Source organism: Giraffa tippelskirchi, chromosome 8 (genome assembly GCF_054371585.1).
Source record: "Giraffa tippelskirchi isolate mGirTip1 chromosome 8, T2T-mGirTip1v1.2.pri, whole genome shotgun sequence".
Classification (NCBI taxonomy): Eukaryota; Metazoa; Chordata; class Mammalia; order Artiodactyla; family Giraffidae; genus Giraffa; species Giraffa tippelskirchi.
In genome coordinates, this window is record NC_137282.1 from 117,812,829 (window position 1) to 117,833,412 (window position 20,584).

At 72.1% G+C, this 20,584-nt stretch overlaps 7 non-coding genes across 7 annotated transcripts; all 7 read right to left on the reverse strand.

The window, feature by feature from the left end:
- LOC145519226 (5S ribosomal RNA) lies at window positions 1-119 on the reverse strand. Its single transcript, XR_014063643.1, has one exon. It is a non-coding gene; the product is annotated as a 5S ribosomal RNA (ribosomal RNA).
- Window positions 120-3,286: 3,167 nt separating this feature from the next.
- Window positions 3,287-3,405, reverse strand: LOC145519237 (5S ribosomal RNA). Its single transcript, XR_014063654.1, has one exon. It is a non-coding gene; the product is annotated as a 5S ribosomal RNA (ribosomal RNA).
- Window positions 3,406-6,585: 3,180 nt separating this feature from the next.
- On the reverse strand, window positions 6,586-6,704 carry LOC145519248 (5S ribosomal RNA). Its single transcript, XR_014063665.1, has one exon. It is a non-coding gene; the product is annotated as a 5S ribosomal RNA (ribosomal RNA).
- Window positions 6,705-9,879: 3,175 nt separating this feature from the next.
- On the reverse strand, window positions 9,880-9,998 carry LOC145519259 (5S ribosomal RNA). The gene has a single exon (XR_014063675.1). It is a non-coding gene; the product is annotated as a 5S ribosomal RNA (ribosomal RNA).
- Window positions 9,999-13,171: 3,173 nt separating this feature from the next.
- On the reverse strand, window positions 13,172-13,290 carry LOC145519270 (5S ribosomal RNA). The gene has a single exon (XR_014063685.1). It is a non-coding gene; the product is annotated as a 5S ribosomal RNA (ribosomal RNA).
- Window positions 13,291-16,461: 3,171 nt separating this feature from the next.
- LOC145519281 (5S ribosomal RNA) lies at window positions 16,462-16,580 on the reverse strand. The gene has a single exon (XR_014063695.1). It is a non-coding gene; the product is annotated as a 5S ribosomal RNA (ribosomal RNA).
- Window positions 16,581-19,755: 3,175 nt separating this feature from the next.
- On the reverse strand, window positions 19,756-19,874 carry LOC145519292 (5S ribosomal RNA). Its single transcript, XR_014063704.1, has one exon. It is a non-coding gene; the product is annotated as a 5S ribosomal RNA (ribosomal RNA).
- Window positions 19,875-20,584: the final 710 nt, after the last annotated feature.

Consider the following 20,584-nt stretch of genomic DNA (forward strand, 5'->3'; position numbering starts at 1 on the left):
AGCCTACAGCACCCGGTATTCCCAGGCGGTCTCCCATCCAAGTACTAACCAGGCCCGACCCTGCTTAGCTTCCGAGATCAGACGAGATCGGGCGCGTTCAGGGTGGTATGGCCGTAGACGGAGGCGGCTGCCGCCAGGCGCCCTAAGAGCCCTGCGCCGCGCCTCCCATTGGCTCTGACCCCCGGGTCAGGCCAGCCGGCCGCGGCTCTCCACGGGAGCGCGCGCTGCACTTGAGCCGCACGCCCCGCGACCGGACTCCGGCCGGCCAGGGCCGGCAGCCCGGCGGCCGGCCGATGCCGCCCCACCCCCGCACACCGCCACCCCTGGCCAACAACCGCCTGGCCCGGCGCGGGGGCCAAGAGGGCTTCCGGGACCGCGAGCGGCCGGGCGTGCGTGCCGGGGGTGGGGTGGGGTGGGGTGGGGTCGGGGGGGGGTGGAGGGCGACGGGCGCGGAGGTCTCGGCGCCCTCCCACCCTGGGCCTCTCCAGGCCGGCCCCCTCTCGGCGCCCCACCCCCACCGCCACCCCACCCCCACCCCCACCCCGCACCCCGCACCCCGCACCCGCCGTCGCGTTCGCTGCTCAGGGCCACGTGGCCCCGGAGGTGTCTGGCTTCGGGGCCCGCCGCTGCCCGCGGCCCGCGGCGCTCTGAGCCTCCTGCGGGCCTCGGCGCGGCCCAGCCGGGGCCCTGAGCGCCCGTCCTGCCGGGCACCTGCCAGGGCGCGGTCGACCGGAGCCCGTCAGCCCCGCCCCTTCGCCCTACCCGAGGCCCCCCCTTGCCCACTCTGTGGGGCTGCCTTTCCTGCCTCCAAGGACGATAGCGTCCCCAGCCGCCTGCGATCTGAGGGTCACCCCCAGCTGGGAAGCGCTGGCTGGGAGGTCACTTGGCAGCGGCAGTGGCCCCCGGGCCCCCGCGCCCATGGCGGTCTCCCACACTCCCAGGGAACGTCGAGGCACCCTCCACGCGGCCGTTGCGTCACATTTGCTCTGCAGGAAGGAGAGAGCTCCCGAGCCAAGGCCTGTCTGCACCGTGCTCGGCTCCTGCGGGCAGAACACCCTGGGCGCCCACCTGGAGCTCGGGCCCAGGGGCCCACACTGGCGTGTTTCGCCCGGGGAGCCCTAAAGGCGGGGCGGCCCAGCAACTGCTTGCAAAGGCCTCCCGTGGCTGTTTGCTTCCTTCTGCCAGAGCTAGCTCTGCTCCCCGCTGCGGCCTTTGGCACGCCAGGGGCGAGCCCGCCACCCCTCGCCGGGAGCCCGTGGGAGGGGCCAGGTGCCCTCGGCCAGGTGACCCCAGCGTGGCACCCGGCCCCCTCAGACGCACTCCCGCAGCCTCCTTCCCCACGGGCAGGACCGCGCTGACCTAGGAGTGTGTTTGCAAGGCTCCCAGACCGCAGGCGGACACAGGGCCCCGACTCCGGAATTGAGGCCCTGGGAGCAGGCCCGGAGGTCCGGCGTCTGAGGCGCTACACACTGGCTGCGCGCTAGAGGCCTGAAAACCCGCTCTCTGGGGCTGCCTATCCTGCCTCCAAGGACGATAGCGTCCCCAGCCGCCTGCGGCCTGAGGGTCACCCCCAAGCTGGGAAGCGCTGGCTGGGAGGTCATTTGGCAGTGGCAATGGCCCCTGGGGCCCCGCGCCCAGGGCGGGCTCCCACACTCCCAGGGAGCTTCGAGGCCAGCTGTACACGGCTTTTCCCTCACGCTTGCTCTGCAGGAGAGACCTCCCGAGCCTGGGCCTGTCTGCAGCGTGCTGGGCTCCTGCGGGCAAAACACCCTGGGCGCCCACCTGGGGCCCGGGCCTAGGGGCCCACACGGGCGTGTCTCGCCCGGGGAGCCCTAAAGGCGGGGCGGCCCAGCAACTGCTTGCAAAGGCTACCCGTGGCCGTTTGCTTCCTTCTGCCAGAGCTAGCTTGACTCCCGGCTCCAGCGTTGGGCACGGCCAGGGGTGAGGCGTCAGCCCCGCCCCTTCGGCCTACCCAGGCCCCCCCCCTTGCCCCCTTGCCCCCTCGCCCCCCCCCCCCCCCCGCCAAGCACAGGACCTTCCTGAGAGAGCAGACGAGCGACCGGCAGGCACACGGACAGACACACAGACCCTCGCACGCACCCACGCCCAGTGGGTTAGCCGGCCGGCGCAAGCTCCTCAGCCGGAGCCAGAGCCAGAGCACCTGTCAGAGGCCGGGGCCAGAGGAAGGGACGGGAGGCCGGCGGTCAGCAGAGACAGAGACAGAGAGAGAGGGACAGAAAGAGACAGAGACAGAAAGACAGCGAGACGGAGATGCAGACAGACGGCCAGGCGCGCGCGCACACCCAAACACGCACCGGCACACGCAGGGAGGGAGAGACAGAGAGAGGGAGACCCAGAGCGACTGGCAGAGAGACGGAAAACGGGAGGCACGCAGGGCAGAGAGGATGGCATGCGGTCCGAGACAGACACACCGGCACAGACCGTGACACCCGTCAGAGAGAGGCCGTGCCCGGAAGCAGCAGCTTCGCCAAGGGAGGGGGCGTCAGCCCCGGGCCGGGCGGGCCCCGGCTGCACGCAGTGCCCTGGGGCTGGCAGTCACCCGTGGGGAACCCAAGACTTCCTCGCAGCCGAGGTCTCAAGGGTCCCCTTCGGCTTGGCTACCTAAGGCGAGACCCGGACCCGCCCCCAGGCCAGAGGGTGGGTGTGTGAGTGAGTGTGTCGGTGGGCGAGGGTGGGGTCGGGTCGACTGGGGGTCGGGTGGATACCCGGAATGGAAGGCGGGAGGATGTGGAGGCCGGGGGTTGGGAAGCCTGTGTGGTCCTCTTGCTGTCTCTCTCTCCCTCTTTCTTCGTGGGCCTTACCTGTGGGTTTCCGGCTCTTGACCTGTCTCGGCGGCGGGGGTCTGTGTGTGTGTGTGTGTGTGTGTGTGTGTGTGTGCGCGCGTGCGTGCGTGTGTGCGTGTGTGTGAGCGCCTGCGAGGATGGGGCTGGAGGTGGGGCTGGGGGTGGGGCTGGGGGTGGGGCTGGGGCTGGGCCTCCCTCCCCCCTGCCTGAGGCGTGCCAAGGCCCAGGGAGCCCCAGGCGGAGACCCCCGACCGTCGTGTGGTTTCCTGGAAGCCGAATGCGGAGGGGCTCGCAGGCCGCGCGGAGGCAAGCCAGGTCGGCAGCGGGAGTCGGGGCCCTGAACGTCCAGCCCGGGAGGGGCTGGGGCTGGGGCTGGGGCTGGGGCTGGGGCTGCGGGGGCCCAAGAGTTGGGACGGGGGCGGCGGGGACCCAAGAGTTGGGACGCCGTGGGGGCCGGGGGCTAAAGGAGAGGGGAGGCAAAAAGCCTACAGCACCCGGTATTCCCAGGCGGTCTCCCATCCAAGTACTAACCAGGCCCGACCCTGCTTAGCTTCCGAGATCAGACGAGATCGGGCGCGTTCAGGGTGGTATGGCCGTAGACGGAGGCGGCTGCCGCCAGGCGCCCTAAGAGCCCTGCGCCGCGCCTCCCATTGGCTCTGACCCCCGGGTCAGGCCAGCCGGCCGCGGCTCTCCACGGGAGCGCGCGCTGCACTTGAGCCGCACGCCCCGCGACCGGACTCCGGCCGGCCAGGGCCGGCAGCCCGGCGGCCGGCCGATGCCGCCCCACCCCCGCACACCGCCACCCCTGGCCAGCAACCGCCTGGCCCGGCGCGGGGGCCAAGAGGGCTTCCGGGACCGCGAGCGGCCGGGCGTGCGTGCCGGGGGTGGGGTGGGGTGGGGTCGGGGGGGGGTGGAGGGCGACGGGCGCGGAGGTCTCGGCGCCCTCCCACCCTGGGCCTCTCCAGGCCGGCCCCCTCTCGGCGCCCCACCCCCACCGCCACCCCACCCCCACCCCCACCCCCACCCCCACCCCGCACCCCGCACCCCGCACCCGCCGTCGCGTTCGCTGCTCAGGGCCACGTGGCCCCGGAGGTGTCTGGCTTCGGGGCCCGCCGCTGCCCGCGGCCCGCGGCGCTCTGAGCCTCCTGCGGGCCTCGGCGCGGCCCAGCCGGGGCCCTGAGCGCCCGTCCTGCCGGGCACCTGCCAGGGCGCGGTCGACCGGAGCCCGTCAGCCCCGCCCCTTCGCCCTACCCGAGGCCCCCCCTTGCCCACTCTGTGGGGCTGCCTTTCCTGCCTCCAAGGACGATAGCGTCCCCAGCCGCCTGCGATCTGAGGGTCACCCCCAGCTGGGAAGCGCTGGCTGGGAGGTCACTTGGCAGCGGCAGTGGCCCCCGGGCCCCCGCGCCCAGGGCGGTCTCCCACACTCCCAGGGAACGTCGAGGCACCCTCCACGCGGCCGTTGCGTCACATTTGCTCTGCAGGAAGGAGAGAGCTCCCGAGCCAAGGCCTGTCTGCACCGTGCTCGGCTCCTGCGGGCAGAACACCCTGGGCGCCCACCTGGAGCTCGGGCCCAGGGGCCCACACTGGCGTGTTTCGCCCGGGGAGCCCTAAAGGCGGGGCGGCCCAGCAACTGCTTGCAAAGGCCTCCCGTGGCTGTTTGCTTCCTTCTGCCAGAGCTAGCTCTGCTCCCCGCTGCGGCCTTTGGCACGCCAGGGGCGAGCCCGCCACCCCTCGCCGGGAGCCCGTGGGAGGGGCCAGGTGCCCTCGGCCAGGTGACCCCAGCGTGGCACCCGGCCCCCTCAGACGCACTCCCGCAGCCTCCTTCCCCACGGGCAGGACCGCGCTGACCTAGGAGTGTGTTTGCAAGGCTCCCAGACCGCAGGCGGACACAGGGCCCCGACTCCGGAATTGAGGCCCTGGGAGCAGGCCCGGAGGTCCGGCGTCTGAGGCGCTACACACTGGCTGCGCGCTAGAGGCCTGAAAACCCGCTCTCTGGGGCTGCCTATCCTGCCTCCAAGGACGATAGCGTCCCCAGCCGCCTGCGGCCTGAGGGTCACCCCCAAGCTGGGAAGCGCTGGCTGGGAGGTCATTTGGCAGTGGCAATGGCCCCTGGGGCCCCGCGCCCAGGGCGGGCTCCCACACTCCCAGGGAGCTTCGAGGCCAGCTGTACACGGCTTTTCCCTCACGCTTGCTCTGCAGGAGAGACCTCCCGAGCCTGGGCCTGTCTGCAGCGTGCTGGGCTCCTGCGGGCAAAACACCCTGGGCGCCCACCTGGGGCCCGGGCCTAGGGGCCCACACGGGCGTGTCTCGCCCGGGGAGCCCTAAAGGCGGGGCGGCCCAGCAACTGCTTGCAAAGGCTACCCGTGGCCGTTTGCTTCCTTCTGCCAGAGCTAGCTTGACTCCCGGCTCCAGCGTTGGGCACGGCCAGGGGTGAGGCGTCAGCCCCGCCCCTTCGGCCTACCCAGGCCCCCCCCCTTGCCCCCTTGCCCCCTCGCCCTCCCCCCCCACCCCCACCCCCGCCAAGCACAGGACCTTCCTGAGAGAGCAGACGAGCGACCGGCAGGCACACGGACAGACACACAGACCCTCGCACGCACCCACGCCCAGTGGGTTAGCCGGCCGGCGCAAGCTCCTCAGCCGGAGCCAGAGCCAGAGCACCTGTCAGAGGCCGGGGCCAGAGGAAGGGACGGGAGGCCGGCGGTCAGCAGAGACAGAGACAGAGAGAGAGGGACAGAAAGAGACAGAGACAGAAAGACAGCGAGACGGAGATGCAGACAGACGGCCAGGCGCGCGCGCACACCCAAACACGCACCGGCACACGCAGGGAGGGAGAGACAGAGAGAGGGAGACCCAGAGCGACTGGCAGAGAGACGGAAAACGGGAGGCACGCAGGGCAGAGAGGTTGGCATGCGGTCCGAGACAGACACACCGGCACAGACCGTGACACCCGTCAGAGAGAGGCCGTGCCCGGAAGCAGCAGCTTCGCCAAGGGAGGGGGCGTCAGCCCCGGGCCGGGCGGGCCCCGGCTGCACGCAGTGCCCTGGGGCTGGCAGTCACCCGTGGGGAACCCAAGACTTCCTCGCAGCCGAGGTCTCAAGGGTCCCCTTCGGCTTGGCTACCTAAGGCGAGACCCGGACCCGCCCCCAGGCCAGAGGGTGGGTGTGTGAGTGAGTGTGTCGGTGGGCGAGGGTGGGGTCGGGTCGACTGGGGGTCGGGTGGATACCCGGAATGGAAGGCGGGAGGATGTGGAGGCCGGGGGTTGGGAAGCCTGTGTGGTCCTCTTGCTGTCTCTCTCTCCCTCTTTCTTCGTGGGCCTTACCTGTGGGTTTCCGGCTCTTGACCTGTCTCGGCGGCGGGGGTCTGTGTGTGTGTGTGTGTGTGTGTGTGTGTGTGTGCGCGCGTGCGTGCGTGTGTGCGTGTGTGTGTGTGTGTGTGAGCGCCTGCGAGGATGGGGCTGGAGGTGGGGCTGGGGGTGGGGCTGGGGGTGGGGCTGGGGCTGGGCCTCCCTCCCCCCTGCCTGAGGCGTGCCAAGGCCCAGGGAGCCCCAGGCGGAGACCCCCGACCGTCGTGTGGTTTCCTGGAAGCCGAATGCGGAGGGGCTCGCAGGCCGCGCGGAGGCAAGCCAGGTCGGCAGCGGGAGTCGGGGCCCTGACCGTCCAGCCCGGGAGGGGCTGGGGCTGGGGCTGGGGCTGCGGGGGCCCAAGAGTTGGGACGGGGGCGGCGGGGACCCAAGAGTTGGGACGCCGTGGGGGCCGGGGGCTAAAGGAGAGGGGAGGCAAAAAGCCTACAGCACCCGGTATTCCCAGGCGGTCTCCCATCCAAGTACTAACCAGGCCCGACCCTGCTTAGCTTCCGAGATCAGACGAGATCGGGCGCGTTCAGGGTGGTATGGCCGTAGACGGAGGCGGCTGCCGCCAGGCGCCCTAAGAGCCCTGCGCCGCGCCTCCCATTGGCTCTGACCCCCGGGTCAGGCCAGCCGGCCGCGGCTCTCCACGGGAGCGCGCGCTGCACTTGAGCCGCACGCCCCGCGACCGGACTCCGGCCGGCCAGGGCCGGCAGCCCGGCGGCCGGCCGATGCCGCCCCACCCCCGCACACCGCCACCCCTGGCCAGCAACCGCCTGGCCCGGCGCGGGGGCCAAGAGGGCTTCCGGGACCGCGAGCGGCCGGGCGTGCGTGCCGGGGGTGGGGTGGGGTGGGGTGGGGTCGGGGGGGGGTGGAGGGCGACGGGCGCGGAGGTCTCGGCGCCCTCCCACCCTGGGCCTCTCCAGGCCGGCCCCCTCTCGGCGCCCCACCCCCACCGCCACCCCACCCCCACCCCCACCCCGCACCCCGCACCCCGCACCCGCCGTCGCGTTCGCTGCTCAGGGCCACGTGGCCCCGGAGGTGTCTGGCTTCGGGGCCCGCTGCTGCCCGCGGCCCGCGGCGCTCTGAGCCTCCTGCGGGCCTCGGCGCGGCCCAGCCGGGGCCCTGAGCGCCCGTCCTGCCGGGCACCTGCCAGGGCGCGGTCGACCGGAGCCCGTCAGCCCCGCCCCTTCGCCCTACCCGAGGCCCCCCCTTGCCCACTCTGTGGGGCTGCCTTTCCTGCCTCCAAGGACGATAGCGTCCCCAGCCGCCTGCGATCTGAGGGTCACCCCCAGCTGGGAAGCGCTGGCTGGGAGGTCACTTGGCAGCGGCAGTGGCCCCCGGGCCCCCGCGCCCAGGGCGGTCTCCCACACTCCCAGGGAACGTCGAGGCACCCTCCACGCGGCCGTTGCGTCACATTTGCTCTGCAGGAAGGAGAGAGCTCCCGAGCCAAGGCCTGTCTGCACCGTGCTCGGCTCCTGCGGGCAGAACACCCTGGGCGCCCACCTGGAGCTCGGGCCCAGGGGCCCACACTGGCGTGTTTCGCCCGGGGAGCCCTAAAGGCGGGGCGGCCCAGCAACTGCTTGCAAAGGCCTCCCGTGGCTGTTTGCTTCCTTCTGCCAGAGCTAGCTCTGCTCCCCGCTGCGGCCTTTGGCACGCCAGGGGCGAGCCCGCCACCCCTCGCCGGGAGCCCGTGGGAGGGGCCAGGTGCCCTCGGCCAGGTGACCCCAGCGTGGCACCCGGCCCCCTCAGACGCACTCCCGCAGCCTCCTTCCCCACGGGCAGGACCGCGCTGACCTAGGAGTGTGTTTGCAAGGCTCCCAGACCGCAGGCGGACACAGGGCCCCGACTCCGGAATTGAGGCCCTGGGAGCAGGCCCGGAGGTCCGGCGTCTGAGGCGCTACACACTGGCTGCGCGCTAGAGGCCTGAAAACCCGCTCTCTGGGGCTGCCTATCCTGCCTCCAAGGACGATAGCGTCCCCAGCCGCCTGCGGCCTGAGGGTCACCCCCAAGCTGGGAAGCGCTGGCTGGGAGGTCATTTGGCAGTGGCAATGGCCCCTGGGGCCCCGCGCCCAGGGCGGGCTCCCACACTCCCAGGGAGCTTCGAGGCCAGCTGTACACGGCTTTTCCCTCACGCTTGCTCTGCAGGAGAGACCTCCCGAGCCTGGGCCTGTCTGCAGCGTGCTGGGCTCCTGCGGGCAAAACACCCTGGGCGCCCACCTGGGGCCCGGGCCTAGGGGCCCACACGGGCGTGTCTCGCCCGGGGAGCCCTAAAGGCGGGGTGGCCCAGCAACTGCTTGCAAAGGCTACCCGTGGCCGTTTGCTTCCTTCTGCCAGAGCTAGCTTGACTCCCGGCTCCAGCGTTGGGCACGGCCAGGGGTGAGGCGTCAGCCCCGCCCCTTCGGCCTACCCAGGCCCCCCCCCTTGCCCCCTTGCCCCCTCGCCCTCCCCCCCCACCCCCACCCCCGCCAAGCACAGGACCTTCCTGAGAGAGCAGACGAGCGACCGGCAGGCACACGGACAGACACACAGACCCTCGCACGCACCCACGCCCAGTGGGTTAGCCGGCCGGCGCAAGCTCCTCAGCCGGAGCCAGAGCCAGAGCACCTGTCAGAGGCCGGGGCCAGAGGAAGGGACGGGAGGCCGGCGGTCAGCAGAGACAGAGACAGAGAGAGAGGGACAGAAAGAGACAGAGACAGAAAGACAGCGAGACGGAGATGCAGACAGACGGCCAGGCGCGCGCGCACACCCAAACACGCACCGGCACACGCAGGGAGGGAGAGACAGAGAGAGGGAGACCCAGAGCGACTGGCAGAGAGACGGAAAACGGGAGGCACGCAGGGCAGAGAGGTTGGCATGCGGTCCGAGACAGACACACCGGCACAGACCGTGACACCCGTCAGAGAGAGGCCGTGCCCGGAAGCAGCAGCTTCGCCAAGGGAGGGGGCGTCAGCCCCGGGCCGGGCGGGCCCCGGCTGCACGCAGTGCCCTGGGGCTGGCAGTCACCCGTGGGGAACCCAAGACTTCCTCGCAGCCGAGGTCTCAAGGGTCCCCTTCGGCTTGGCTACCTAAGGCGAGACCCGGACCCGCCCCCAGGCCAGAGGGTGGGTGTGTGAGTGAGTGTGTCGGTGGGCGAGGGTGGGGTCGGGTCGACTGGGGGTCGGGTGGATACCCGGAATGGAAGGCGGGAGGATGTGGAGGCCGGGGGTTGGGAAGCCTGTGTGGTCCTCTTGCTGTCTCTCTCTCCCTCTTTCTTCGTGGGCCTTACCTGTGGGTTTCCGGCTCTTGACCTGTCTCGGCGGCGGGGGTCTGTGTGTGTGTGTGTGTGTGTGTGTGTGTGTGTGTGCGCGCGTGCGTGCGTGTGTGCGTGTGTGTGTGTGTGTGTGAGCGCCTGCGAGGATGGGGCTGGAGGTGGGGCTGGGGGTGGGGCTGGGGGTGGGGCTGGGGCTGGGCCTCCCTCCCCCCTGCCTGAGGCGTGCCAAGGCCCAGGGAGCCCCAGGCGGAGACCCCCGACCGTCGTGTGGTTTCCTGGAAGCCGAATGCGGAGGGGCTCGCAGGCCGCGCGGAGGCAAGCCAGGTCGGCAGCGGGAGTCGGGGCCCTGACCGTCCAGCCCGGGAGGGGCTGGGGCTGGGGCTGGGGCTGCGGGGGCCCAAGAGTTGGGACGGGGGCGGCGGGGACCCAAGAGTTGGGACGCCGTGGGGGCCGGGGGCTAAAGGAGAGGGGAGGCAAAAAGCCTACAGCACCCGGTATTCCCAGGCGGTCTCCCATCCAAGTACTAACCAGGCCCGACCCTGCTTAGCTTCCGAGATCAGACGAGATCGGGCGCGTTCAGGGTGGTATGGCCGTAGACGGAGGCGGCTGCCGCCAGGCGCCCTAAGAGCCCTGCGCCGCGCCTCCCATTGGCTCTGACCCCCGGGTCAGGCCAGCCGGCCGCGGCTCTCCACGGGAGCGCGCGCTGCACTTGAGCCGCACGCCCCGCGACCGGACTCCGGCCGGCCAGGGCCGGCAGCCCGGCGGCCGGCCGATGCCGCCCCACCCCCGCACACCGCCACCCCTGGCCAGCAACCGCCTGGCCCGGCGCGGGGGCCAAGAGGGCTTCCGGGACCGCGAGCGGCCGGGCGTGCGTGCCGGGGGTGGGGTGGGGTGGGGTGGGGTCGGGGGGGGGTGGAGGGCGACGGGCGCGGAGGTCTCGGCGCCCTCCCACCCTGGGCCTCTCCAGGCCGGCCCCCTCTCGGCGCCCCACCCCCACCGCCACCCCACCCCCACCCCCACCCCGCACCCCGCACCCCGCACCCGCCGTCGCGTTCGCTGCTCAGGGCCACGTGGCCCCGGAGGTGTCTGGCTTCGGGGCCCGCCGCTGCCCGCGGCCCGCGGCGCTCTGAGCCTCCTGCGGGCCTCGGCGCGGCCCAGCCGGGGCCCTGAGCGCCCGTCCTGCCGGGCACCTGCCAGGGCGCGGTCGACCGGAGCCCGTCAGCCCCGCCCCTTCGCCCTACCCGAGGCCCCCCCTTGCCCACTCTGTGGGGCTGCCTTTCCTGCCTCCAAGGACGATAGCGTCCCCAGCCGCCTGCGATCTGAGGGTCACCCCCAGCTGGGAAGCGCTGGCTGGGAGGTCACTTGGCAGCGGCAGTGGCCCCCGGGCCCCCGCGCCCATGGCGGTCTCCCACACTCCCAGGGAACGTCGAGGCACCCTCCACGCGGCCGTTGCGTCACATTTGCTCTGCAGGAAGGAGAGAGCTCCCGAGCCAAGGCCTGTCTGCACCGTGCTCGGCTCCTGCGGGCAGAACACCCTGGGCGCCCACCTGGAGCTCGGGCCCAGGGGCCCACACTGGCGTGTTTCGCCCGGGGAGCCCTAAAGGCGGGGCGGCCCAGCAACTGCTTGCAAAGGCCTCCCGTGGCTGTTTGCTTCCTTCTGCCAGAGCTAGCTCTGCTCCCCGCTGCGGCCTTTGGCACGCCAGGGGCGAGCCCGCCACCCCTCGCCGGGAGCCCGTGGGAGGGGCCAGGTGCCCTCGGCCAGGTGACCCCAGCGTGGCACCCGGCCCCCTCAGACGCACTCCCGCAGCCTCCTTCCCCACGGGCAGGACCGCGCTGACCTAGGAGTGTGTTTGCAAGGCTCCCAGACCGCAGGCGGACACAGGGCCCCGACTCCGGAATTGAGGCCCTGGGAGCAGGCCCGGAGGTCCGGCGTCTGAGGCGCTACACACTGGCTGCGCGCTAGAGGCCTGAAAACCCGCTCTCTGGGGCTGCCTATCCTGCCTCCAAGGACGATAGCGTCCCCAGCCGCCTGCGGCCTGAGGGTCACCCCCAAGCTGGGAAGCGCTGGCTGGGAGGTCATTTGGCAGTGGCAATGGCCCCTGGGGCCCCGCGCCCAGGGCGGGCTCCCACACTCCCAGGGAGCTTCGAGGCCAGCTGTACACGGCTTTTCCCTCACGCTTGCTCTGCAGGAGAGACCTCCCGAGCCTGGGCCTGTCTGCAGCGTGCTGGGCTCCTGCGGGCAAAACACCCTGGGCGCCCACCTGGGGCCCGGGCCTAGGGGCCCACACGGGCGTGTCTCGCCCGGGGAGCCCTAAAGGCGGGGCGGCCCAGCAACTGCTTGCAAAGGCTACCCGTGGCCGTTTGCTTCCTTCTGCCAGAGCTAGCTTGACTCCCGGCTCCAGCGTTGGGCACGGCCAGGGGTGAGGCGTCAGCCCCGCCCCTTCGGCCTACCCAGGCCCCCCCCCTTGCCCCCTTGCCCCCTCGCCCTCCCCCCCCACCCCCACCCCCGCCAAGCACAGGACCTTCCTGAGAGAGCAGACGAGCGACCGGCAGGCACACGGACAGACACACAGACCCTCGCACGCACCCACGCCCAGTGGGTTAGCCGGCCGGCGCAAGCTCCTCAGCCGGAGCCAGAGCCAGAGCACCTGTCAGAGGCCGGGGCCAGAGGAAGGGACGGGAGGCCGGCGGTCAGCAGAGACAGAGACAGAGAGAGAGGGACAGAAAGAGACAGAGACAGAAAGACAGCGAGACGGAGATGCAGACAGACGGCCAGGCGCGCGCGCACACCCAAACACGCACCGGCACACGCAGGGAGGGAGAGACAGAGAGAGGGAGACCCAGAGCGACTGGCAGAGAGACGGAAAACGGGAGGCACGCAGGGCAGAGAGGTTGGCATGCGGTCCGAGACAGACACACCGGCACAGACCGTGACACCCGTCAGAGAGAGGCCGTGCCCGGAAGCAGCAGCTTCGCCAAGGGAGGGGGCGTCAGCCCCGGGCCGGGCGGGCCCCGGCTGCACGCAGTGCCCTGGGGCTGGCAGTCACCCGTGGGGAACCCAAGACTTCCTCGCAGCCGAGGTCTCAAGGGTCCCCTTCGGCTTGGCTACCTAAGGCGAGACCCGGACCCGCCCCCAGGCCAGAGGGTGGGTGTGTGAGTGAGTGTGTCGGTGGGCGAGGGTGGGGTCGGGTCGACTGGGGGTCGGGTGGATACCCGGAATGGAAGGCGGGAGGATGTGGAGGCCGGGGGTTGGGAAGCCTGTGTGGTCCTCTTGCTGTCTCTCTCTCCCTCTTTCTTCGTGGGCCTTACCTGTGGGTTTCCGGCTCTTGACCTGTCTCGGCGGCGGGGGTCTGTGTGTGTGTGTGTGTGTGTGTGTGTGTGTGTGCGCGCGTGCGTGCGTGTGTGCGTGTGTGTGTGTGTGTGTGAGCGCCTGCGAGGATGGGGCTGGAGGTGGGGCTGGGGGTGGGGCTGGGGGTGGGGCTGGGGCTGGGCCTCCCTCCCCCCTGCCTGAGGCGTGCCAAGGCCCAGGGAGCCCCAGGCGGAGACCCCCGACCGTCGTGTGGTTTCCTGGAAGCCGAATGCGGAGGGGCTCGCAGGCCGCGCGGAGGCAAGCCAGGTCGGCAGCGGGAGTCGGGGCCCTGACCGTCCAGCCCGGGAGGGGCTGGGGCTGGGGCTGGGGCTGCGGGGGCCCAAGAGTTGGGACGGGGGCGGCGGGGACCCAAGAGTTGGGACGCCGTGGGGGCCGGGGGCTAAAGGAGAGGGGAGGCAAAAAGCCTACAGCACCCGGTATTCCCAGGCGGTCTCCCATCCAAGTACTAACCAGGCCCGACCCTGCTTAGCTTCCGAGATCAGACGAGATCGGGCGCGTTCAGGGTGGTATGGCCGTAGACGGAGGCGGCTGCCGCCAGGCGCCCTAAGAGCCCTGCGCCGCGCCTCCCATTGGCTCTGACCCCCGGGTCAGGCCAGCCGGCCGCGGCTCTCCACGGGAGCGCGCGCTGCACTTGAGCCGCACGCCCCGCGACCGGACTCCGGCCGGCCAGGGCCGGCAGCCCGGCGGCCGGCCGATGCCGCCCCACCCCCGCACACCGCCACCCCTGGCCAGCAACCGCCTGGCCCGGCGCGGGGGCCAAGAGGGCTTCCGGGACCGCGAGCGGCCGGGCGTGCGTGCCGGGGGTGGGGTGGGGTGGGGTGGGGTCGGGGGGGGGTGGAGGGCGACGGGCGCGGAGGTCTCGGCGCCCTCCCACCCTGGGCCTCTCCAGGCCGGCCCCCTCTCGGCGCCCCACCCCCACCGCCACCCCACCCCCACCCCCACCCCGCACCCCGCACCCCGCACCCGCCGTCGCGTTCGCTGCTCAGGGCCACGTGGCCCCGGAGGTGTCTGGCTTCGGGGCCCGCCGCTGCCCGCGGCCCGCGGCGCTCTGAGCCTCCTGCGGGCCTCGGCGCGGCCCAGCCGGGGCCCTGAGCGCCCGTCCTGCCGGGCACCTGCCAGGGCGCGGTCGACCGGAGCCCGTCAGCCCCGCCCCTTCGCCCTACCCGAGGCCCCCCCTTGCCCACTCTGTGGGGCTGCCTTTCCTGCCTCCAAGGACGATAGCGTCCCCAGCCGCCTGCGATCTGAGGGTCACCCCCAGCTGGGAAGCGCTGGCTGGGAGGTCACTTGGCAGCGGCAGTGGCCCCCGGGCCCCCGCGCCCAGGGCGGTCTCCCACACTCCCAGGGAACGTCGAGGCACCCTCCACGCGGCCGTTGCGTCACATTTGCTCTGCAGGAAGGAGAGAGCTCCCGAGCCAAGGCCTGTCTGCACCGTGCTCGGCTCCTGCGGGCAGAACACCCTGGGCGCCCACCTGGAGCTCGGGCCCAGGGGCCCACACTGGCGTGTTTCGCCCGGGGAGCCCTAAAGGCGGGGCGGCCCAGCAACTGCTTGCAAAGGCCTCCCGTGGCTGTTTGCTTCCTTCTGCCAGAGCTAGCTCTGCTCCCCGCTGCGGCCTTTGGCACGCCAGGGGCGAGCCCGCCACCCCTCGCCGGGAGCCCGTGGGAGGGGCCAGGTGCCCTCGGCCAGGTGACCCCAGCGTGGCACCCGGCCCCCTCAGACGCACTCCCGCAGCCTCCTTCCCCACGGGCAGGACCGCGCTGACCTAGGAGTGTGTTTGCAAGGCTCCCAGACCGCAGGCGGACACAGGGCCCCGACTCCGGAATTGAGGCCCTGGGAGCAGGCCCGGAGGTCCGGCGTCTGAGGCGCTACACACTGGCTGCGCGCTAGAGGCCTGAAAACCCGCTCTCTGGGGCTGCCTATCCTGCCTCCAAGGACGATAGCGTCCCCAGCCGCCTGCGGCCTGAGGGTCACCCCCAAGCTGGGAAGCGCTGGCTGGGAGGTCATTTGGCAGTGGCAATGGCCCCTGGGGCCCCGCGCCCAGGGCGGGCTCCCACACTCCCAGGGAGCTTCGAGGCCAGCTGTACACGGCTTTTCCCTCACGCTTGCTCTGCAGGAGAGACCTCCCGAGCCTGGGCCTGTCTGCAGCGTGCTGGGCTCCTGCGGGCAAAACACCCTGGGCGCCCACCTGGGGCCCGGGCCTAGGGGCCCACACGGGCGTGTCTCGCCCGGGGAGCCCTAAAGGCGGGGCGGCCCAGCAACTGCTTGCAAAGGCTACCCGTGGCCGTTTGCTTCCTTCTGCCAGAGCTAGCTTGACTCCCGGCTCCAGCGTTGGGCACGGCCAGGGGTGAGGCGTCAGCCCCGCCCCTTCGGCCTACCCAGGCCCCCCCCCTTGCCCCCTTGCCCCCTCGCCCTCCCCCCCCCCACCCCCGCCAAGCACAGGACCTTCCTGAGAGAGCAGACGAGCGACCGGCAGGCACACGGACAGACACACAGACCCTCGCACGCACCCACGCCCAGTGGGTTAGCCGGCCGGCGCAAGCTCCTCAGCCGGAGCCAGAGCCAGAGCACCTGTCAGAGGCCGGGGCCAGAGGAAGGGACGGGAGGCCGGCGGTCAGCAGAGACAGAGACAGAGAGAGAGGGACAGAAAGAGACAGAGACAGAAAGACAGCGAGACGGAGATGCAGACAGACGGCCAGGCGCGCGCGCACACCCAAACACGCACCGGCACACGCAGGGAGGGAGAGACAGAGAGAGGGAGACCCAGAGCGACTGGCAGAGAGACGGAAAACGGGAGGCACGCAGGGCAGAGAGGTTGGCATGCGGTCCGAGACAGACACACCGGCACAGACCGTGACACCCGTCAGAGAGAGGCCGTGCCCGGAAGCAGCAGCTTCGCCAAGGGAGGGGGCGTCAGCCCCGGGCCGGGCGGGCCCCGGCTGCACGCAGTGCCCTGGGGCTGGCAGTCACCCGTGGGGAACCCAAGACTTCCTCGCAGCCGAGGTCTCAAGGGTCCCCTTCGGCTTGGCTACCTAAGGCGAGACCCGGACCCGCCCCCAGGCCAGAGGGTGGGTGTGTGAGTGAGTGTGTCGGTGGGCGAGGGTGGGGTCGGGTCGACTGGGGGTCGGGTGGATACCCGGAATGGAAGGCGGGAGGATGTGGAGGCCGGGGGTTGGGAAGCCTGTGTGGTCCTCTTGCTGTCTCTCTCTCCCTCTTTCTTCGTGGGCCTTACCTGTGGGTTTCCGGCTCTTGACCTGTCTCGGCGGCGGGGGTCTGTGTGTGTGTGTGTGTGTGTGTGTGTGTGTGTGTGCGCGCGTGCGTGCGTGTGTGCGTGTGTGTGTGTGTGTGTGAGCGCCTGCGAGGATGGGGCTGGAGGTGGGGCTGGGGGTGGGGCTGGGGGTGGGGCTGGGGCTGGGCCTCCCTCCCCCCTGCCTGAGGCGTGCCAAGGCCCAGGGAGCCCCAGGCGGAGACCCCCGACCGTCGTGTGGTTTCCTGGAAGCCGAATGCGGAGGGGCTCGCAGGCCGCGCGGAGGCAAGCCAGGTCGGCAGCGGGAGTCGGGGCCCTGACCGTCCAGCCCGGGAGGGGCTGGGGCTGGGGCTGGGGCTGCGGGGGCCCAAGAGTTGGGACGGGGGCGGCGGGGACCCAAGAGTTGGGACGCCGTGGGGGCCGGGGGCTAAAGGAGAGGGGAGGCAAAAAGCCTACAGCACCCGGTATTCCCAGGCGGTCTCCCATCCAAGTACTAACCAGGCCCGACCCTGCTTAGCTTCCGAGATCAGACGAGATCGGGCGCGTTCAGGGTGGTATGGCCGTAGACGGAGGCGGCTGCCGCCAGGCGCCCTAAGAGCCCTGCGCCGCGCCTCCCATTGGCTCTGACCCCCGGGTCAGGCCAGCCGGCCGCGGCTCTCCACGGGAGCGCGCGCTGCACTTGAGCCGCACGCCCCGCGACCGGACTCCGGCCGGCCAGGGCCGGCAGCCCGGCGGCCGGCCGATGCCGCCCCACCCCCGCACACCGCCACCCCTGGCCAGCAACCGCCTGGCCCGGCGCGGGGGCCAAGAGGGCTTCCGGGACCGCGAGCGGCCGGGCGTGCGTGCCGGGGGTGGGGTGGGGTGGGGTGGGGTCGGGGGGGGGTGGAGGGCGACGGGCGCGGAGGTCTCGGCGCCCTCCCACCCTGGGCCTCTCCAGGCCGGCCCCCTCTCGGCGCCCCACCCCCACCGCCACCCCACCCCCACCCCCACCCCGCACCCCGCACCCCGCACCCGCCGTCGCGTTCGCTGCTCAGGGCCACGTGGCCCCGGAGGTGTCTGGCTTCGGGGCCCGCCGCTGCCCGCGGCCCGCGGCGCTCTGAGCCTCCTGCGGGCCTCGGCGCGGCCCAGCCGGGGCCCTGAGCGCCCGTCCTGCCGGGCACCTGCCAGGGCGCGGTCGACCGGAGCCCGTCAGCCCCGCCCCTTCGCCCTACCCGAGGCCCCCCCTTGCCCACTCTGTGGGGCTGCCTTTCCTGCCTCCAAGGACGATAGCGTCCCCAGCCGCCTGCGATCTGAGGGTCACCCCCAGCTGGGAAGCGCTGGCTGGGAGGTCACTTGGCAGCGGCAGTGGCCCCCGGGCCCCCGCGCCCATGGCGGTCTCCCACACTCCCAGGGAACGTCGAGGCACCCTCCACGCGGCCGTTGCGTCACATTTGCTCTGCAGGAAGGAGAGAGCTCCCGAGCCAAGGCCTGTCTGCACCGTGCTCGGCTCCTGCGGGCAGAACACCCTGGGCGCCCACCTGGAGCTCGGGCCCAGGGGCCCACACTGGCGTGTTTCGCCCGGGGAGCCCTAAAGGCGGGGCGGCCCAGCAACTGCTTGCAAAGGCCTCCCGTGGCTGTTTGCTTCCTTCTGCCAGAGCTAGCTCTGCTCCCCGCTGCGGCCTTTGGCACGCCAGGGGCGAGCCCGCCACCCCTCGCCGGGAGCCCGTGGGAGGGGCCAGGTGCCCTCGGCCAGGTGACCCCAGCGTGGCACCCGGCCCCCTCAGACGCACTCCCGCAGCCTCCTTCCCCACGGGCAGGACCGCGCTGACCTAGGAGTGTGTTTGCAAGGCTCCCAGACCGCAGGCGGACACAGGGCCCCGACTCCGGAATTGAGGCCCTGGGAGCAGGCCCGGAGGTCCGGCGTCTGAGGCGCTACACACTGGCTGCGCGCTAGAGGCCTGAAAACCCGCTCTCTGGGGCTGCCTATCCTGCCTCCAAGGACGATAGCGTCCCCAGCCGCCTGCGGCCTGAGGGTCACCCCCAAGCTGGGAAGCGCTGGCTGGGAGGTCATTTGGCAGTGGCAATGGCCCCTGGGGCCCCGCGCCCAGGGCGGGCTCCCACACTCCCAGGGAGCTTCGAGGCCAGCTGTACACGGCTTTTCCCTCACGCTTGCTCTGCAGGAGAGACCTCCCGAGCCTGGGCCTGTCTGCAGCGTGCTGGGCTCCTGCGGGCAAAACACCCTGGGCGCCCACCTGGGGCCCGGGCCTAGGGGCCCACACGGGCGTGTCTCGCCCGGGGAGCCCTAAAGGCGGGGCGGCCCAGCAACTGCTTGCAAAGGCTACCCGTGGCCGTTTGCTTCCTTCTGCCAGAGCTAGCTTGACTCCCGGCTCCAGCGTTGGGCACGGCCAGGGGTGAGGCGTCAGCCCCGCCCCTTCGGCCTACCCAGGCCCCCCCCCTTGCCCCCTTGCCCCCTCGCCCTCCCCCCCCACCCCCACCCCCGCCAAGCACAGGACCTTCCTGAGAGAGCAGACGAGCGACCGGCAGGCACACGGACAGACACACAGACCCTCGCACGCACCCACGCCCAGTGGGTTAGCCGGCCGGCGCAAGCTCCTCAGCCGGAGCCAGAGCCAGAGCACCTGTCAGAGGCCGGGGCCAGAGGAAGGGACGGGAGGCCGGCGGTCAGCAGAGACAGAGACAGAGAGAGAGGGACAGAAAGAGACAGAGACAGAAAGACAGCGAGACGGAGATGCAGACAGACGGCCAGGCGCGCGCGCACACCCAAACACGCACCGGCACACGCAGGGAGGGAGAGACAGAGAGAGGGAGACCCAGAGCGACTGGCAGAGAGACGGAAAACGGGAGGCACGCAGGGCAGAGAGGTTGGCATGCGGTCCGAGACAGACACACCGGCACAGACCGTGACACCCGTCAGAGAGAGGCCGTGCCCGGAAGCAGCAGCTTCGCCAAGGGAGGGGGCGTCAGCCCCGGGCCGGGCGGGCCCCGGCTGCACGCAGTGCCCTGGGGCTGGCAGTCACCCGTGGGGAACCCAAGACTTCCTCGCAGCCGAGGTCTCAAGGGTCCCCTTCGGCTTGGCTACCTAAGGCGAGACCCGGACCCGCCCCCAGGCCAGAGGGTGGGTGTGTGAGTGAGTGTGTCGGTGGGCGAGGGTGGGGTCGGGTCGACTGGGGGTCGGGTGGATACCCGGAATGGAAGGCGGGAGGATGTGGAGGCCGGGGGTTGGGAAGCCTGTGTGGTCCTCTTGCTGTCTCTCTCTCCCTCTTTCTTCGTGGGCCTTACCTGTGGGTTTCCGGCTCTTGACCTGTCTCGGCGGCGGGGGTCTGTGTGTGTGTGTGTGTGTGTGTGTGTGTGTGTGTGCGCGCGTGCGTGCGTGTGTGCGTGTGTGTGTGTGTGTGTGAGCGCCTGCGAGGATGGGGCTGGAGGTGGGGCTGGGGGTGGGGCTGGGGGTGGGGCTGGGGCTGGGCCTCCCTCCCCCCTGCCTGAGGCGTGCCAAGGCCCAGGGAGCCCCAGGCGGAGACCCCCGACCGTCGTGTGGTTTCCTGGAAGCCGAATGCGGAGGGGCTCGCAGGCCGCGCGGAGGCAAGCCAGGTCGGCAGCGGGAGTCGGGGCCCTGACCGTCCAGCCCGGGAGGGGCTGGGGCTGGGGCTGGGGCTGCGGGGGCCCAAGAGTTGGGACGGGGGCGGCGGGGACCCAAGAGTTGGGACGCCGTGGGGGCCGGGGGCTAAAGGAGAGGGGAGGCAAAAAGCCTACAGCACCCGGTATTCCCAGGCGGTCTCCCATCCAAGTACTAACCAGGCCCGACCCTGCTTAGCTTCCGAGATCAGACGAGATCGGGCGCGTTCAGGGTGGTATGGCCGTAGACGGAGGCGGCTGCCGCCAGGCGCCCTAAGAGCCCTGCGCCGCGCCTCCCATTGGCTCTGACCCCCGGGTCAGGCCAGCCGGCCGCGGCTCTCCACGGGAGCGCGCGCTGCACTTGAGCCGCACGCCCCGCGACCGGACTCCGGCCGGCCAGGGCCGGCAGCCCGGCGGCCGGCCGATGCCGCCCCACCCCCGCACACCGCCACCCCTGGCCAGCAACCGCCTGGCCCGGCGCGGGGGCCAAGAGGGCTTCCGGGACCGCGAGCGGCCGGGCGTGCGTGCCGGGGGTGGGGTGGGGTGGGGTGGGGTGGGGTGGGGTCGGGGGGGGGTGGAGGGCGACGGGCGCGGAGGTCTCGGCGCCCTCCCACCCTGGGCCTCTCCAGGCCGGCCCCCTCTCGGCGCCCCACCCCCACCGCCACCCCACCCCCACCCCCACCCCGCACCCCGCACCCCGCACCCGCCGTCGCGTTCGCTGCTCAGGGCCACGTGGCCCCGGAGGTGTCTGGCTTCGGGGCCCGCCGCTGCCCGCGGCCCGCGGCGCTCTGAGCCTCCTGCGGGCCTCGGCGCGGCCCAGCCGGGGCCCTGAGCGCCCGTCCTGCCGGGCACCTGCCAGGGCGCGGTCGACCGGAGCCCGTCAGCCCCGCCCCTTCGCCCTACCCGAGGCCCCCCCTTGCCCACTCTGTGGGGCTGCCTTTCCTGCCTCCAAGGACGATA